At 40.0% G+C, this 15507-nt stretch overlaps 1 pseudogene; it reads left to right on the top strand.

Moving 5' to 3' along the window:
* LOC119893066 overlaps positions 1 to 14935 on the top strand; it is a 16761-nt pseudogene extending 1826 nt beyond the window's left edge.
* Positions 14936 to 15507: the final 572 nt, after the last annotated feature.

Here is a 15507-nt window from a genome sequence, read left to right as displayed (position 1 = left end):
TTACACTTTACTTAAAACAAACAAAGACACGCTTTATAACATTAAACATACTATAAGCTATTATTCCATTTTATATCACTAATTCTAAATTGTGACTAAAGTGTATTTGTAACGAGGCAGAGTCGATGGTTATAATGTACTATGGAACAGGTCGGAGATTCTTGGCACACAGTGGTATAAACTTATATTGTGTTATTATATGCGTAAGTCATTATAGCGATGACCTTCATCGAAAGTGTTACCGGTGCTTCTTATTTTGTGTCTACACTCTCAGCTGCACGTATTTTCGTCACCTGCCATCTGACCTGTGATGACCTTCTTAGTCTACATTTACCTGATGTAGAGGCCCCGGGCCCATGCCCTACAGGACATGAAAGTCCCCCTTCCATTTTGGCTGTCTGTCTCCCAGTCTTATCCCACAGTAATGACAACTAGTTATTTCAAATTTAAATGATGACACTAACTTACTATCTCAGGTTCCATTATTACAATTACTGTTACACTGTCACACATTATTTAATTTATTTAAGTGTATAACTGTACATTATTTCAAGTCATACATCAACTTTAACATTTGTAACCTTTTTAATGTTGTGAGATATTATTTAATTTGTTAAACTGTTTCTTGTGTAATCGTTTTTGTTAAATAAAATCAGGCAAGACTAATCCCCAGTTCCCTATGTTCGTTGGAAATAGACTAAAACTAATCAGCTGATAGTAAGCACCTATTTACCAGAGGTGCATAAGACAGCTGATTGTTTCTTTTTACCTCACAGTATAAGCTTCACAATACCTGTGTGTTTGCGTGAGAGACCTCATGTTGAAACATTGCAATGAATGATATTGCTGAGTGGATTCTAATTACTCAGGGGACAGTTCATTCTTATTTTTCACTCTAAGCCCCCCTCTTTTTATTACATAAGTATGGTCTAGACCTGCTCTTTTATGAAAACGCTGTGAGATAACTGTTGTTGTGATTTGGCGCTATATACATAAAATTGAATTGAATTGAATTCAGCACTATGCCAACGGGTTTGTTGGATGTGCACATGTTCTAGTGTGTTCGAACTAGACTTACAATAAATCAGAGCAGCAAACAAGGCATTCATCAAAACCTTTTCAGGCTCGTGTAAAATTAAAAATACTCCAGTGCACACTGAATTACACTTTGTACTTTATTTTATTGAAGTTATTTATTGGGCTGGGCGGTATATCAGACCAATATAATTTCATATAAAATTAAACAAACCATTTATACCGATGTAGTTTGATTTTGAGTTAATTAATATGTTTCATAAGTCCTGCTAGCGTTTGCTCCTCTCTCTCTCTCTCACCGCACAGCCCCGCCCCTTCTGACACACTGTAGCATTTATCAGAAACACAAGTACAAGTAAGGACACATGGATATTTTACAAGAGTGGACCAGGTAAAGCGACAGTGAACACACCAGTCTTAGGTCTGTGAGTGAAGAGAACTGAAGGAAGCAATTCAATATGAAGAGCAAGTATAATTAAAATGGTAAAATAAGAACAAGCTAAGTTACTACAATAGTAAAAGCATGGCCGCTAAAACACCCCCCAGCCCACTTAGCAGAAAATACCAATATTATTTCATACGGGAATTCTGCCTAATAGTACCGGGATATGACTGGGCCTGTGCAAGTGGTAACAGCTACTGTATGTCCAGCATAGGTCCCGACTACTTAGAGTCCATGACCCCATGGAGAAAGGGTATAAGGTGGGAGTGTTATTCTTTTTAAAACCACAATGAACTTAAATAAAACACCTTACGGCCATGGGGGTCGCTATGTTTGGGCGCAAGAAATGGATCCTTAAAGCCAATTCAATGAGTGTACTATGCTTCTATGTCACATCTAAAGGAGAAAACGAACAAGGCAGATACCCTCAAATTATCTAGACAGAGTATATTTCCAATACAATTCAGCAGCAGTCTAGTTTATGCTGTGTGACCATAACTTCAGATACCACAGTCACAAAAACTAGTTTTGCTGGATATCATGTACAATGTAACTAACCTTCGCGTAGCTAGGCATGTCTGAGTGCACAATGCACCCAGTCAAGCTTCATGCTAAGACAGCTAGCTAACTTTTTACATGCCATTCTAAAAAGGAGACAACAATAGACTCTGTGACCTTGCCAGCGTGTCAATGGAAATCATCATTAATCATGCTTTACCATACACTTAAAAAAAAATCTGTAAGTTTACAGTTCTATTCCTTTTAATTTCAATGCAGGGGCATTCTAAATCAGGCATTTAGAGGTGCTCAGCCCCTAAAGAGAATGGAGCATGCATACAGTCCCTTGCAAAAGTGTGAGGGGGTTCTGGGGTTCCTCCCCCAAAGTTTTGAGCATTAAACTTGTAATTTCCAGCATTCTGGGCATTTTTGCTCCAATTTTGGTGGAAATGTCTTTTTATGAGGGAAAACTATATTGCATTGCATGTTTTCTTATTGTGCAAATCAACTTTTTTCAAATCATTTTCATTTGTTAGTTAACTTTCTTGGTGCTACTTTTCAGAACATTTTTAACAAAACTTATAATAATCATAAACTACAATACAGTCCCATAAAATAGAGCAGTGTGGTGCATAAAAATCAAATCCTTCATCTTCAGCTCTGAGTAGCTCTCCGTTGGCTCAGCTTCTCCTGTGTGAGACACAAACTAAGAAATGAGAAAGCCCCCTCTCAATGACCTCATCATCCCTACAAAGTCTGCTCATCTGCCTCTGATCAGGTCACCAACCGCATAACTCCACCCCAGCTGCGCCGTTTCTGCACAATATATCAGTAGAGACTAATTGCATTAAATGACATGTGAAAAGCTAAAAATATTGAAATACCATGCAAATGACTTTAGAAAGTGTTGTGTTATTCAAACTCTAAAAGATGGCTGCCGACCTTCACCTCTCTCCACCATGGTAGCTAAATCGTTCAGGAGGCTACAGGTGAGGGAGGAGAACAATCAGTGGACTTGTTTTTACCCAAACGTGCACTGCTTCACATCTAATCCTGTATTATAGTACAGTTTTAAACTAGACTGTATTGGGGAATGCCTGTCTTATAGAGATTATGGAGCAAGCATCCAAGACAGTCTCACCTTTATACTTGTGGAAACAGCGATTTGATTACATACATGACCATGTTTCCCTGTTGCTCAGGTCTGTTTAATACATGGAGGTTATGAGTTATCATGGTTGGCTGCAGTTGGACCCAAACACAAGACACAAAAGCAGGATGCAATGCAGGTGGTTTATTAAAACCAACAAAAACTAAACAGCTCTCACTGGTACACAGCAAAGTCCAACAACAGTAAGTACAAACTGAGGTACGCAAACACGGGACAGGGCAGCTCATCCAACATAAGACAACAACAACAACAAGGAATGAACAGAAACACCAAACATTTATACACAGGGACTAACGAGCAGGGCGGAGCAACACAGGTGACCGGGATCAGGACCAACGAGGCAGAGAGACAGAAGGGGAAAACAGAGAGACTGGCTGGCAGGCAGATTACTGAGGGGGAACAGACATAACACAAGTTGCTGAACCTAGACATGGACCATATCAAAGTAAGTAGTAACAGATCAGAATAATGAAAACAACAAACTAATCCAGACACAAGCAGACAGATCAAGAATACACTAATAACAAGGAACAGACTAAAGCCAAGATAAACAGAACTCAGAGCAGACATGGGCAAAAGCACAGAAGTACACAGACCAGGAGTGAACACTAAACATGACTAAGGTACAGGACTAAGAGCCAAGACACCAAACTAGGAACTAAGATACAAGACAAGACCGATATGAAGTAACTTAAAGATCGGAGGAATAATAATAAAGGCTACACAGAACCAGAAACAGACTTAAACAGGATCACAGGAACACAAAACCACATTCCTAACAGTGATGCTGATGCTCGGATACAATATGTGCAAGCTTTTCTAAATCAGGACGAGGGTTATATATTGTATTAAGTACTGAAATATGGCATTGTAGAAACAATTAAACTGTCACCTCTGGGTTTCTTCCTCCTGTTTGACTTCAGGTAAGTATAGCATTACTTTAGTTCAACTGACTGCAGTGATGCAGTTTCAAAGTAGCATGCTTTTTTGTTGCTGAGAGAATGCCGAAGCTCCCATTTAAAATTAAAATTTCAAATAACTTAATTTATTAATGGCTTTAATTCACACTAGAAGCAGTTGTGATTCAATTAAAGCTGGGTGCTGCAGTTTCCTTCTTCACAGGATTACATTTGGTGTTCACCATGAGGGTCATTAATTGTTTAAGTACAACTAGAAAAAATACACAAGTATGGTGGCTGATGAGTCAAGGAAGATTTGGGGTTTAAAACATATGACTAATATGCAATGCTGTGTTGTTTATTTGTTGTGTATGTGCTTTTCTTTTTTTGTGTAATTCACATGTTCTGGCACATTTTTCAGTAGTTTCAAGTCTTGTTGTCCGTCACGCTGTATAGGCTACCACTTGAGGGCGGTAATCATTTTGTTGTTTGACAGTAGCCATTGAATTGTCATATTCCTACAGTCTTTGAAGAGTATTAAGCTGTGTTCCAGGCAACTCGGAACCCTCCAACTAGAAAAAACTATATAAACGCCACCTGAAGTCGGATTTCCTACTTGTGAACTCGGAGAAAAAATTTGTACCCCGACTTCACGAGTTGCAGCCGAATGACGTCACGCAACAATGGCTGCTCCTATGGAAGCACACATTGTAAATGGTAAACCACGAACTAAAAGGCAACGTAAAGTATTAAATTAAAATAATGCATACCGATCAAATAGTAAAACTTGTTCTGCATGTAAATGAATGTAGAAATATTTTGTCAGTGTTATGGTAGTTGGTTACAGTAAACAATCTCTGAAAGTCATCTTCTATACCCAAATTTATTCAGGAAAATGTTTTTAAAAATGCCCGGAAATGTGAAAACAGTTGGAAATATAGCCCACCACTTTCTGACTTTTGAGGACTAGGCCTACCAATTGACGTAGCTAGAAGGCTACAAACGAGTATGACCTATAGGGCCTATATGTCACTTGTTTTTAATTAATTAGCCTAACATCAGTGCAATGCTGAGACTTTAACTGTGCATAACTTGCCAAAGAAACATAAGTCGAAAATTTCAACTGGGAAAATTCCCAGTTCCGACCGGTATCGAACGCGGCATTAAAACAGAGCATGCGCCGGCTGTTGCGTCTCGAGCATGGAGTGGTCTCGCGTCACTTTTCAATTAAGATTGAACCGGGAACGCAGCATTAAGGAAGAGGAGCGGACACCACAACTCTGTGTAAGTTATCTTAATCAAGCTGTCTGTTTTTGAAGCACAGCTTTAGGTTTACGCCTGGATATACACGCAACGCTGGTGGCGTTTTAGTCGGACGGAACTTCAGTGTTTGAATGATATATGCCTCATCTTAACGTTAACTTACCTACTTGGTTACGGTCTATGTGGTATTCACTGACGCTATTAAAACTCTCGCTGCAGATGTGGTAGTGGCAGCTGGAACTAGGATGTTTAGCTTAACATCCTTTCACAACAGTGAGTTCGCTAAGTGCACCAAAGGACGGAGAATCGGTCGAAGTTTTCCCTAACGTTTCCCCATCTGACAAATCGGAAGTTAACTAAGTTTAACGTTATCGTCGTATTTGTTTTTCTACTACGTTAATGTTATATATATTAATCAATCGCTTAACGTAACGTTGGAGTTGCGATTTGTTTGTCTTCAATTGTCTATGAAGATTCTCAGTCATCCAGGTCATAGTTATCCAACGAAGGTTAAAATCAAGGGCAACTGGATTTGGTTGAAGATACTTTGTCTTCAATTCTGCTTCTTTAATTGTACAGTTTCATATTAGCACATCTAACCTGAGGTATATTTACTAATGTTAAATTTGAATCCAGGAAATTTACCTGGTAATTTAATTGGATGTGTCCCTGTTTCAGGAAAAGTGAGCTGGAGGATATCAGCCACCACATTCATGACAGGATATCATCCTTACAACGCATGCTGGATCTGTCAGTAGTTGGTAAGCCACGGCGATTCATATGAGACGAGACTGGTAACATTGGCCTTTCTGCTGTTTTAATATTATGCCAAGCTAAACAGGGTGTCATAAAATGGGTCATTCTGTACACTTTTCTCTCTCCACATTTAGAATTGCCTGAAATAAGGTTAGGAAACTTGGACAAGAACTCTTTGCAATAGAGAGACTTCTGGAGGAGTTTGAACAATGTGGGTCGACAGAAAGAGCAACTCAAACATCTGAAGGTAAACTGGAGGCCTGTAGTTTGTTAATTTAATGATCAGCAGCACATCCTGTGCAGTACAATGCATCCAGTTGTCCAGTTTATTTTGTTCCATATCTGCAAGATTCAGAACCTGACCACACTGGATATTTGAGGCCAATATTATATTTATACCACATATTAGTCGACAGTCATCAAATAGCCACCTCATTTCTAAATGCTGATTTCTAAGGAAACTTTAGGGTTTATAAAAACAGAGTTGTATGCACATGAACTGGAGAAATGAGAACAGCGAGTGTTATATGAAACTTAATATAGGAGTTCATTTGCAAAAACAGATAAGTAATTCTAAAACAAAGTGTGCAAAAATCCATAAAAAGATATATCTTTCTATATACTCACTGGAGCTCATACAAAAAGACCATGGACACAAACGGAGAAGTTTGCAAAAGAACAACTCCCATGATGGACAGCAGGGGTGGAAATGAACTTCGACTACGTCGATTAGTTGTCGCACCCCTACTTGTAATTGGCTCCAAACACTAGCAGCTTTCACGATGCCTTTTTTCAGGGGTATTGAGTCTGGCAGAACAGCTATGCTTGCAATTGTCTCCATCGCAAGTTTATTATTTCGTTATCACGAGAGACAAAGCTTGTTTTTTCGTGACAACGGCTTAATTTATCCTGTTCTCTCAGGAAGGCTACTAATGAAGTTAACAATCTGAGCAGTGTCACTGAAGTTCACTCACCTGTGAACCTGAAGCCGGGCTAGTCTCCTTTAAAACGAGGACTGATCTGAACTGTGTCTCTAACAGAAAGTCACCGTAAAAGTTCTGCCTGTGTGAGGCCTTGATTGAAGTAGTACATTCTGATGCGGTGATAATGGGTACTCCTTGATCTGACATTTCCAGGTTAAATCAGTTGCTACAGCCCTATATGCTTCCTGGCATGGCACTCAGTCCTGTAAATTAAACTTTCAGCAGCAATCTATATAAAGGAGGGAAACGGCAGGGAAGTGAAGGGAGAGAAACAGCTGATTAAGCACTGGAAACAACCTTTAGTTTTCTGGAGATGAAGTAATTATCTTGTGATCTTGAGTTAACTGCATTAAAAAAAAATATGTGCAAGCACGGCACTTCTTGGCTTCCGTATTCTTCCTGACGTAACGCTCGTATCCCGGCTTGTGATTGGCACTAAGACTGCACCGGCTTGTGCATCCCCAGTGCCCGTGTTATGGACACACTTTTTCTAAATGACCTTTAAATACTTCATTATGAAGTTTGTTTGTCTTTCAGGAGCTTGAGGAGTTATTCCAGAAGGATTTGGAGGTCCAGCACATTAAGGATAACATACCTACACACATGCCCAGGAAGAAAGTCCCAGCAAAGTGAGGACACATTAATGATGCCTTATTTTCTTGGAGTTTGATGGTACCAGTTTTTTCAAACGTGATAATTTGCGGCTTTTTTCTGTGGAGCCTGGGTAGGTTATATTTAGTATTTCTCATAGTGTATTCCTTATTTCACCACCTTACTTTAGCGTTGACTCACTAATTGAATCTGCTGTTTATTTACACGAGAATGAATGTCACAACATTTCAGCCAGTCCTGCCGCTCTCACTGTCACTGGCGCACACACAGAGCAGACAGTGACAGGTGAAGATAACGTGTTGCTCAAGGCTAAAAGGCTAAAAATTCAGCCAGAAAGTTTGTAACGGCGGAACACTGGGCACGGCTGCGTTGCGTTCCTGCCAGCTCCGCGGCTGCTGGAGCTGATCACGGCCATTCTAGAAGCTCCCAGAAGCGGCTCTGTTCCGCTGAGAACACACTGCCAGTCTGTTTCCGATGGAAGCCGCGTCAAGCAGCACAGAGCAGATGAACCGGGCAGGATGTCAGCCAGCATGCTTGTTTCTTTGTGCTTCTTCAAAAGAGCTTGGACAGCACATCTGGAAACCCCTGTCTGCCTTGCTGATGCAGTGTAACCACCTTGTTTGAGCAGTGTCTGTTTCACCTTGCAGTCTGTTCATCCCCAGCTGGATTCCTCCTACACAGCTGTTTCTGTTTCACTTCATGGTTGTGTTTTAACCTTCATGCTGAATTGGTGATCAACAGCACATGTTTGGTGTAACTGTTTAATCATACACCTGATGAAATATGCCTACAAACTATCCCTGACTTTGTGCAAGTGTACCTAGAAGATCTGAAGACTGATTCTGTTTTGAAGGCAAAACTGTTTACTCACTTAGTTCTGAAGCATGACCTTTAATGTTTAACTGTAATGTTCTCTCATCTCTCAGTGGAAGTGAACCTGTAATCAACCAGAACGAAGCAGCAGACGTTCAGCCAGCCCAGCTGGAAAATGTCAAAAAGACCAACAAGAGTTTCATTAGAGAGATGGAGTTTATCACTATGCCAGAGTTTGAGAGCATCCCTCAGTAAGTATTATCCCCCACTAATATCCAGCATGATTTCATATTTTGATTAATGTTGTTCAAAATGTTGTTGGGACATACAGAAACAGTTCAGCAACATTTTGCTGTAAATAAATGTGTTTGATAAGACAAGTGACAGTAGTATGAACAATGTGTCAGTCCCAGGAATTTACAGTCTTCTGTCCAGATAATGAGTTGTTTAATCTCTAAATTTAACCAATTGTGATTATTTGTAAGAGCTTGGAAATTATTCCTGCAGTGAAATTTTTATTTATCTCCCCCCCAACTAGGTTAAATTCATAAAACTTATAAAGTTAACCAATCACAACACTTTCCTGCATAAAATAATTGGTTTTAAGAACGTTCCTAAGATAAACATCTTCCCTGGTACTAATCAGCTTGCAGTGTGTAGCTCTCCACTTCGCTGTGGCATTTAGTTGTTCTTGCTTATGTTTATCTACTTCTCCCACATGCTGCATCCAGCGTAGTCTGCTGAAGCCTCCCTCCGCTGCTTGTTTGGGTGGCTGATTTGCAGGCTGATCAACATCCCGCCCCTGGTTTGACTGTATGTGTATTCAGAGCCAGTGAGCAATAAAATAATAGCCGCATTTCAACCAAATGTACCTGGGACTTAAAAGTCCCCAGATCTCTTTTCAAGGAACTAAAAGGTCCCTTCAGCCCACTGTTGTGTGCGTTTCCACTGTGGTCTAAAGACCTGCGAAGATTAGGCAAATTAACCAGCTGACCTATACGCCGTACAAAGTGATGCACAGGCATTGTTATTTGTAACCACTATCCATGAGCAACATTTATAAATGAACATCAGATTTGATGGAATATAATGAAAAACTATAGGCTATACTTGACCATTAAACAGCTTTTTTGTGTGGGAGAGAGACACGATAAAGTTTGTTATAAATTTAAATAAATATTAAATTTCCAGCCGACAAGATCTGCAGATCAGCTGCAGCACTCGTCTGTGTCGCCTGAGCGTCGGAGGAACCGGATGTTTAATGAGCTTTATTACCTGCTGTAATCAGCTGTTCTGGACCCAGTATTTACATTTACATTCATCCAAAGCTTACAATTGCTATACATGTCAGAGGTCGCACGCCTCTGGACCAACGAGGGGTTAAGTGTCCTGCTCAGGGACACAATGGTGAATGACACCAAAGGCAAGCATCTTATCTATGCGCCACCACCTCACAGCGTTATTTAGCGTAACTCCATCAGCTGTTAGCTAGAAACACACCGCTGCACGGTGGCTGCAGTTTCCCAGCTACACATTTAATCGATGGACAATCTCAGGCGACATCGGCGAGACTTGTGTGGCTATCTGACTGTTGATTGGGATTTATTGGTTTGCAGACAACGGTGGAAAAGAGAGGAGCAGTCGTAGAAAACAGCCGACATTCTCCAGTTAAAGCCAGTAGCCTCTACTCGCCCATTCAGAATTTGACTGCAAGGCAAGACCCGCCCCCCCCAAAGTACCGGTACTTTTGGAAAGTACTACCCCCCCGAGCGGGGACTTTTTGGGGGTAAAATTAAGACCCTAGAACTAAATTTAGACCCTGGTCCCTTCGGTTCCTCCAAAAGTTCCTTGTTCCGGGGTATAGTTCCTTTGGTCGAAACGCAGCTAGTAATACTAAAAGCTGTGTTAGTTAACGTGATAATAATACGTAAACTCTCTCAGCCCTAAAAATAATCTATCACAGATCCAGTGTTGGAGGGGAAAAACAGTCAGATCTTGAGCTCTAATGCATCATGTGTCGCTCCTAACAAACCACTAACTCATTTTATACCTTAACCACCACAGCAGTATAATAGCTTTAGTATCCAATTTATTTATAGAGTTTAGAAGCAGTCATTTGTATTGTTGAATTATTCTTGACCTGCAGGCTAAAAATATGCTAAACCAGTAAGTCCATCAACAGAAGATTAATTAACAAATCAATGAACTGTTTCGCTAACAAAAATATGAAACATTCGCTGGACCCAGCTTCTCCAGTGTCTCGGATTTGCTGCTTCTGTTTCATAAACCGTAAACCAAATATCCTCAGGTTTTGGACTGTTGGGCAGACAAAACAAGACATTTGAAGTAGGGCTGCAGCTAACGATGATTTTAGTATTCAAAGCTTTTATAGATTATTTCAACGATTCATCGATGCGTCGTTAAGAAGTACTTTTGCTTGGCGGCGGGAGTGTTGCCGAGGCACAAAAGTTTCGTTTTACGGTGGACGGACTGTAACATTACAGAGTTTTCTTTAGCTTGAAATAATCCCATACTTTGGACACTTTCTTTTTTGTCCCTAGCTGTTTTCTCTCTCTTCCCCCACTTTGCAAACAGCGCCACCATAATCAGTCATGTTGACAACGTGAATGCAATGTGCGACAGTAATAAATGTCCCTGTGAAACACTGTGCTGTATAGTTACATGGATTAAACGAAGCATCGATGCAAAGAATTTGTGTCGAAGCATTTTATGAATCGATTTTATCGATTTAATCGATGAATCGTTTCAGCCCTAATTTGAAGTCACCATACTGGGCTCAGGGGAGCTGGGTAGCTTTCACTCTTTTCTGACATTTTCTAGACTAAGCAATTAATCTGCTCAGTAGGGCTGAACGATTACTCATTTTCAAATCAAAATTGCCAATTGAAAGAACGTGATTGGCTAATCGTGAAGACTGCAAATAAAATGTAGGTTTATTATACAGCGCATCTGACCCGTTTTTAATAGTGGTGCAGTTACAGATTCATTCCGTTGTCATCCTTGTGTGACAGACTTGCTAACCAGTCACAAGCACCATGCGCCTCCTGTTACGTCCTACTCTACCAATCAGAGCGGGCACAGGGCGTGTACATTTTGCAACAAACAAAACTGGAGGATAACGTAGAATCATGGTTAGCGCTAACACATATCCCACATGGAGCATTTCAGAATAGCGTATTGCCTGCCTGAATTTGCCGATTTTGTAAATTTGGTCAGCTGTCCTTGTTTTTGTGCTTCTATCGTGATTGGGTAGGCTACGTAGTTAAATTGTTTCTCTTTTCTGTTTTGTTGATACACGTCAGAAGTCTGCACAGGGTGTTTTATTTTGGAAGTTGACAGATTCTCTATGCCATTCAGTGTCTGACTTCTTTTTTTTTTTTTGCAAATCAAATCGTAATCGCTATATCTGGCAAAAAAATCGCAATTACATTTAGAAAATCGTTCAGCCCACTGCTCAGTGTCACAACTGGGCAGATTTAAATTTTAAGTGACTTTTCAAGTGTCATTTCATCCTGAATATGCGCTAAAGTCAAATATAGTTTCTCAGCACTAAAAAACATCAGACAAAACATAACAAAGCGCCCAAAGAACCTAAATAATAGGCAGTTACATTGTGGCACGACTTATGATAATCTTTATTGGGTTATCTAAGCATATATAGTCAGCTTGTCATCATGATAGTTTGTAGACCAAATCCTTATAAACTTGGACTTTTGGACTGTCAGGGACAGAGTGGCTTAAGAAAACTCAATTATATTTAGGGTTGGGTATTGTTTAAAATTTGATGATACCAGTAGCCCTTAAAGTGATCCCGAACCAATAGAGTACCATAGAAGCCATAGGTTGATTGGTAGCCTATTATTTTATTATGGGCAAGCAAGGTTAAAAGTAAACAACATAAAAATTATTTTTGGATCAAGAACTGAATTGAAAGATCTCTCGCGAGTGCTTTTTTCCTTTAGTGGTAAGTCGCAAACCTCAAAAAGACGAAATGTCAAATAGTCTGTTTAAACAATCATTAACTACACTTAAGACTCTCAAACGGAAGAAAAGAGGCACGTCCAGCCGAACCAAACCAACGACACCTGAAGCATCGCAGCTGCAGTCGGAGGCTCCGTCAGTAAAATCAGCTGATCGCTGCTACGCCACAAAGCATTTTAATTGATGTGATGGAACGCAGCGATCGATCAGTGATGGGTGATGTGAACAGCAAATAAAATGTACAGGAGTGTTTAAATGATACCAGAATGAGACCAACGGAAAGCCAAGCTTGCGGTGATAAACTAACTGCAAAGTGAGGTGCAGTCTGAAGGTGGAAGGGGTGTTAAAATCAGCATGGACCTTTTTTATACAATTTATGGTGCAGACACATGGAAAATAAAGGCTTCTCTTCTCTTTCTTGATCTGGCGTGTTGGGCTGCAAGCAAAAACAGACAAATATATCATTTTTTGCCGCACTCCGTTACAAAAGCGTCACTTGATGTGGCTGGAGACGTTTCGATTCTACTCGATACTGGGCTGTTTCATCCATACCAGAAATATCGAGTAGTGATACCTATCCCTAGTTATACTGCACACATTTCGGATTCTGTATTTTTATTAACCTATGTGGCGCTTGAAGCTTATAGATGCATCCAGTTTGTGCTCTGATTAAAAGAAACTAGGGCACTGGACAGTCCTTAACATTCAAAACAAGATGAAAGACCATGTTGTTGCATTAATTCATCTTCTCTCTGTGACAAGTTTACGTCTCAAACTCTATCTGCTCTACAATGTCAGATTCGGATTAACTTGAATCAGCTATATAATAGGCTTGCTCCCTTTTTAATATCACTCAGTTATGTAGCATGTGATCTAGCATATGTTAGTTCAGACCTTTTCTTTAGATTTATGATGAATTTTGAGCAGCTCTTCATGCGGCTACAGCATGTTAAAGGAGGAGAGATGGTTTTTGTGTGTGCCTCTTTGAGCTCTGCTTTCTAAAGCTGAACATTGTGTCTCACTCAGGTACATGAAAGGACGTGTATCATATCAGCTTAATGCCGCGGTGCAGAGCATTAACACGGCTGTATCTGCAAAGTACAAGATCCTCCATCAGTCGCTGAAAACGCTCAACAATCATTCACGCAAGCTGCACCAGCGCTTTAACCAGGAGACCAAAGATACAAAAGGTGACAACGTTTGCATATATATTGTCTGACCTGTGCTCTAAATTTAATGATTTCTGATCTAGTCCCGTACATGAATATATCAATGCACTTGATATATAGTGGTATATTAGTACCATGTTATCATTTTTGCGAATGAAGAGTTTAAATTGTGAAAGTCCTTATGTTCATCAGGGAACTGATCTGTGCTTTTTTTGATTAAAAGCTGCAAATAAATAAACACATTCACCAATTTGACAACATGCACGTAAAGTAAAAACCCACTGCAAGTCACACACAACAGAAGGAAAGTGAGCTGCAACATGAGTTTTCAGGGTTACTAAAAACTGATCACCCGAACAACGTAGTCAGTGCCAAAAGGCTATTGCTGGATCTAGCCAATGTTCCCAGTGATGGGCATACAATGGTGTAGAAAGCCATTCCCTGTTTTAGGCCGTTTCCTGGAGAACACCGTTGGCCGCAGTGGTCATGAGTTTATGATCTGACGCTTCACTGGTTTAAATGTCTTTCAGGTCAGTATTTCGTGGTGGAGGAAGACATTCGTGAGTTTACTCAGATGAAGGTGGACAAGCGATTTCAGGGGATTTTGAACATGATGCGACACTGCCAGCGCCTGCGTGAGCTCCGAGGAGGGGGCCTCACCCGCTATATGTTGTTATGAATGAACGAAGAGTCGGATGGATTACATTTTCACTGTGTCTTCACATTATTGTTCTTCATAATGGTGACATAACTGTAGTCACACTGGCATGAGGCTTTGTACAGTCTGCACCGTGCACTCTCTCAAACACTACAACTGAGAGGTTTTAGATTTGTCAGGTTAGTTGTATTGACCAGTAGCTTGATTAGGTTAGTGGACTCATCACGTGAATATATTACAGCACATCTTTCAAAGCAAGAAGTGTCTCTCACACACTGTACACATTTAACAGAAATGCCTTCATTTGCTACCTGGATGTGCACATTATGTTATACTGGAATGTGTATGTATGTTGAAATATACATTAGTTATATATTGCATTATTAGATATGCCAACAAAATTCTGTATTTTACTTTTAAACAAATAAAAATCTTATGATAAATAAATTACTATGTATGAATAAGAAAACGTTAAATGTATTTACAGTAATCTCACTGTCTAAATGACCATAACCTTTCATCAGGCCATCACGTTGATTAGTTTCATTAAGTTATTCTTATGTTATTAGACAGCTCTTGTTGACAGATTGTTTTAAGGTTGTATTTTGTGTATTAAATCTTTGCATAGTGTTCAGCTCCTGAATGATCACTGGTACAGCCAGTTGGTTTTAGAAGTTGCATAATTAGTTCAATGGAGGTCATCTAGTCAGTTGTAGCACCGCTGGATCTGAAAGGTCCAATGTTGGATGAGTCTGACTTCTGAAGAACTGAAGAAGTCCTTTTGGATGAGGGGATTAAACGTATCTTCAACCAAGTCCAGTAGCCCTTGACTTTAATCTTTGTTGAATAACTATGACCTGGATGACTGAGAATCTTCATAGACCTTCAATTCCATCAATTCAAAATTCTATTTATTTCCATACCACGTTTTCACTGCTACCTTGCACGTGTGATGCACACAAAATGTATGGTCACATTTAATTTTTTGTTTAATCTAAAAATATCTTTTGTTTTGTAGCACTGTGTATAAATTTGATGGTGAGTCACCAAAGTCCAATGTGTTAGCATTACCAGTTTGTACTCCTCTCAGACAGTAGGGGGCAGCAGAGCGCGTTCCTGCTGCCGGCTGGGGACTGTTTTGATGACGTAGTTGTCGTAATCTTGCCATTCTGGTACAACCGTCAAGACCAACAGCAAGTTTCCAGT

Source organism: Micropterus salmoides, unplaced genomic scaffold, assembly GCF_014851395.1.
Source record: "Micropterus salmoides isolate LMB-PRFRI ecotype aquatic unplaced genomic scaffold, ASM1485139v1 Ms_hic_scaffold_8, whole genome shotgun sequence".
Taxonomy (NCBI): domain Eukaryota; kingdom Metazoa; phylum Chordata; class Actinopteri; order Centrarchiformes; family Centrarchidae; genus Micropterus; species Micropterus salmoides.
The sequence above is the reverse complement of the archived record's forward strand: the minus strand, read 5'-3'. Positions and strand labels throughout refer to the sequence as shown.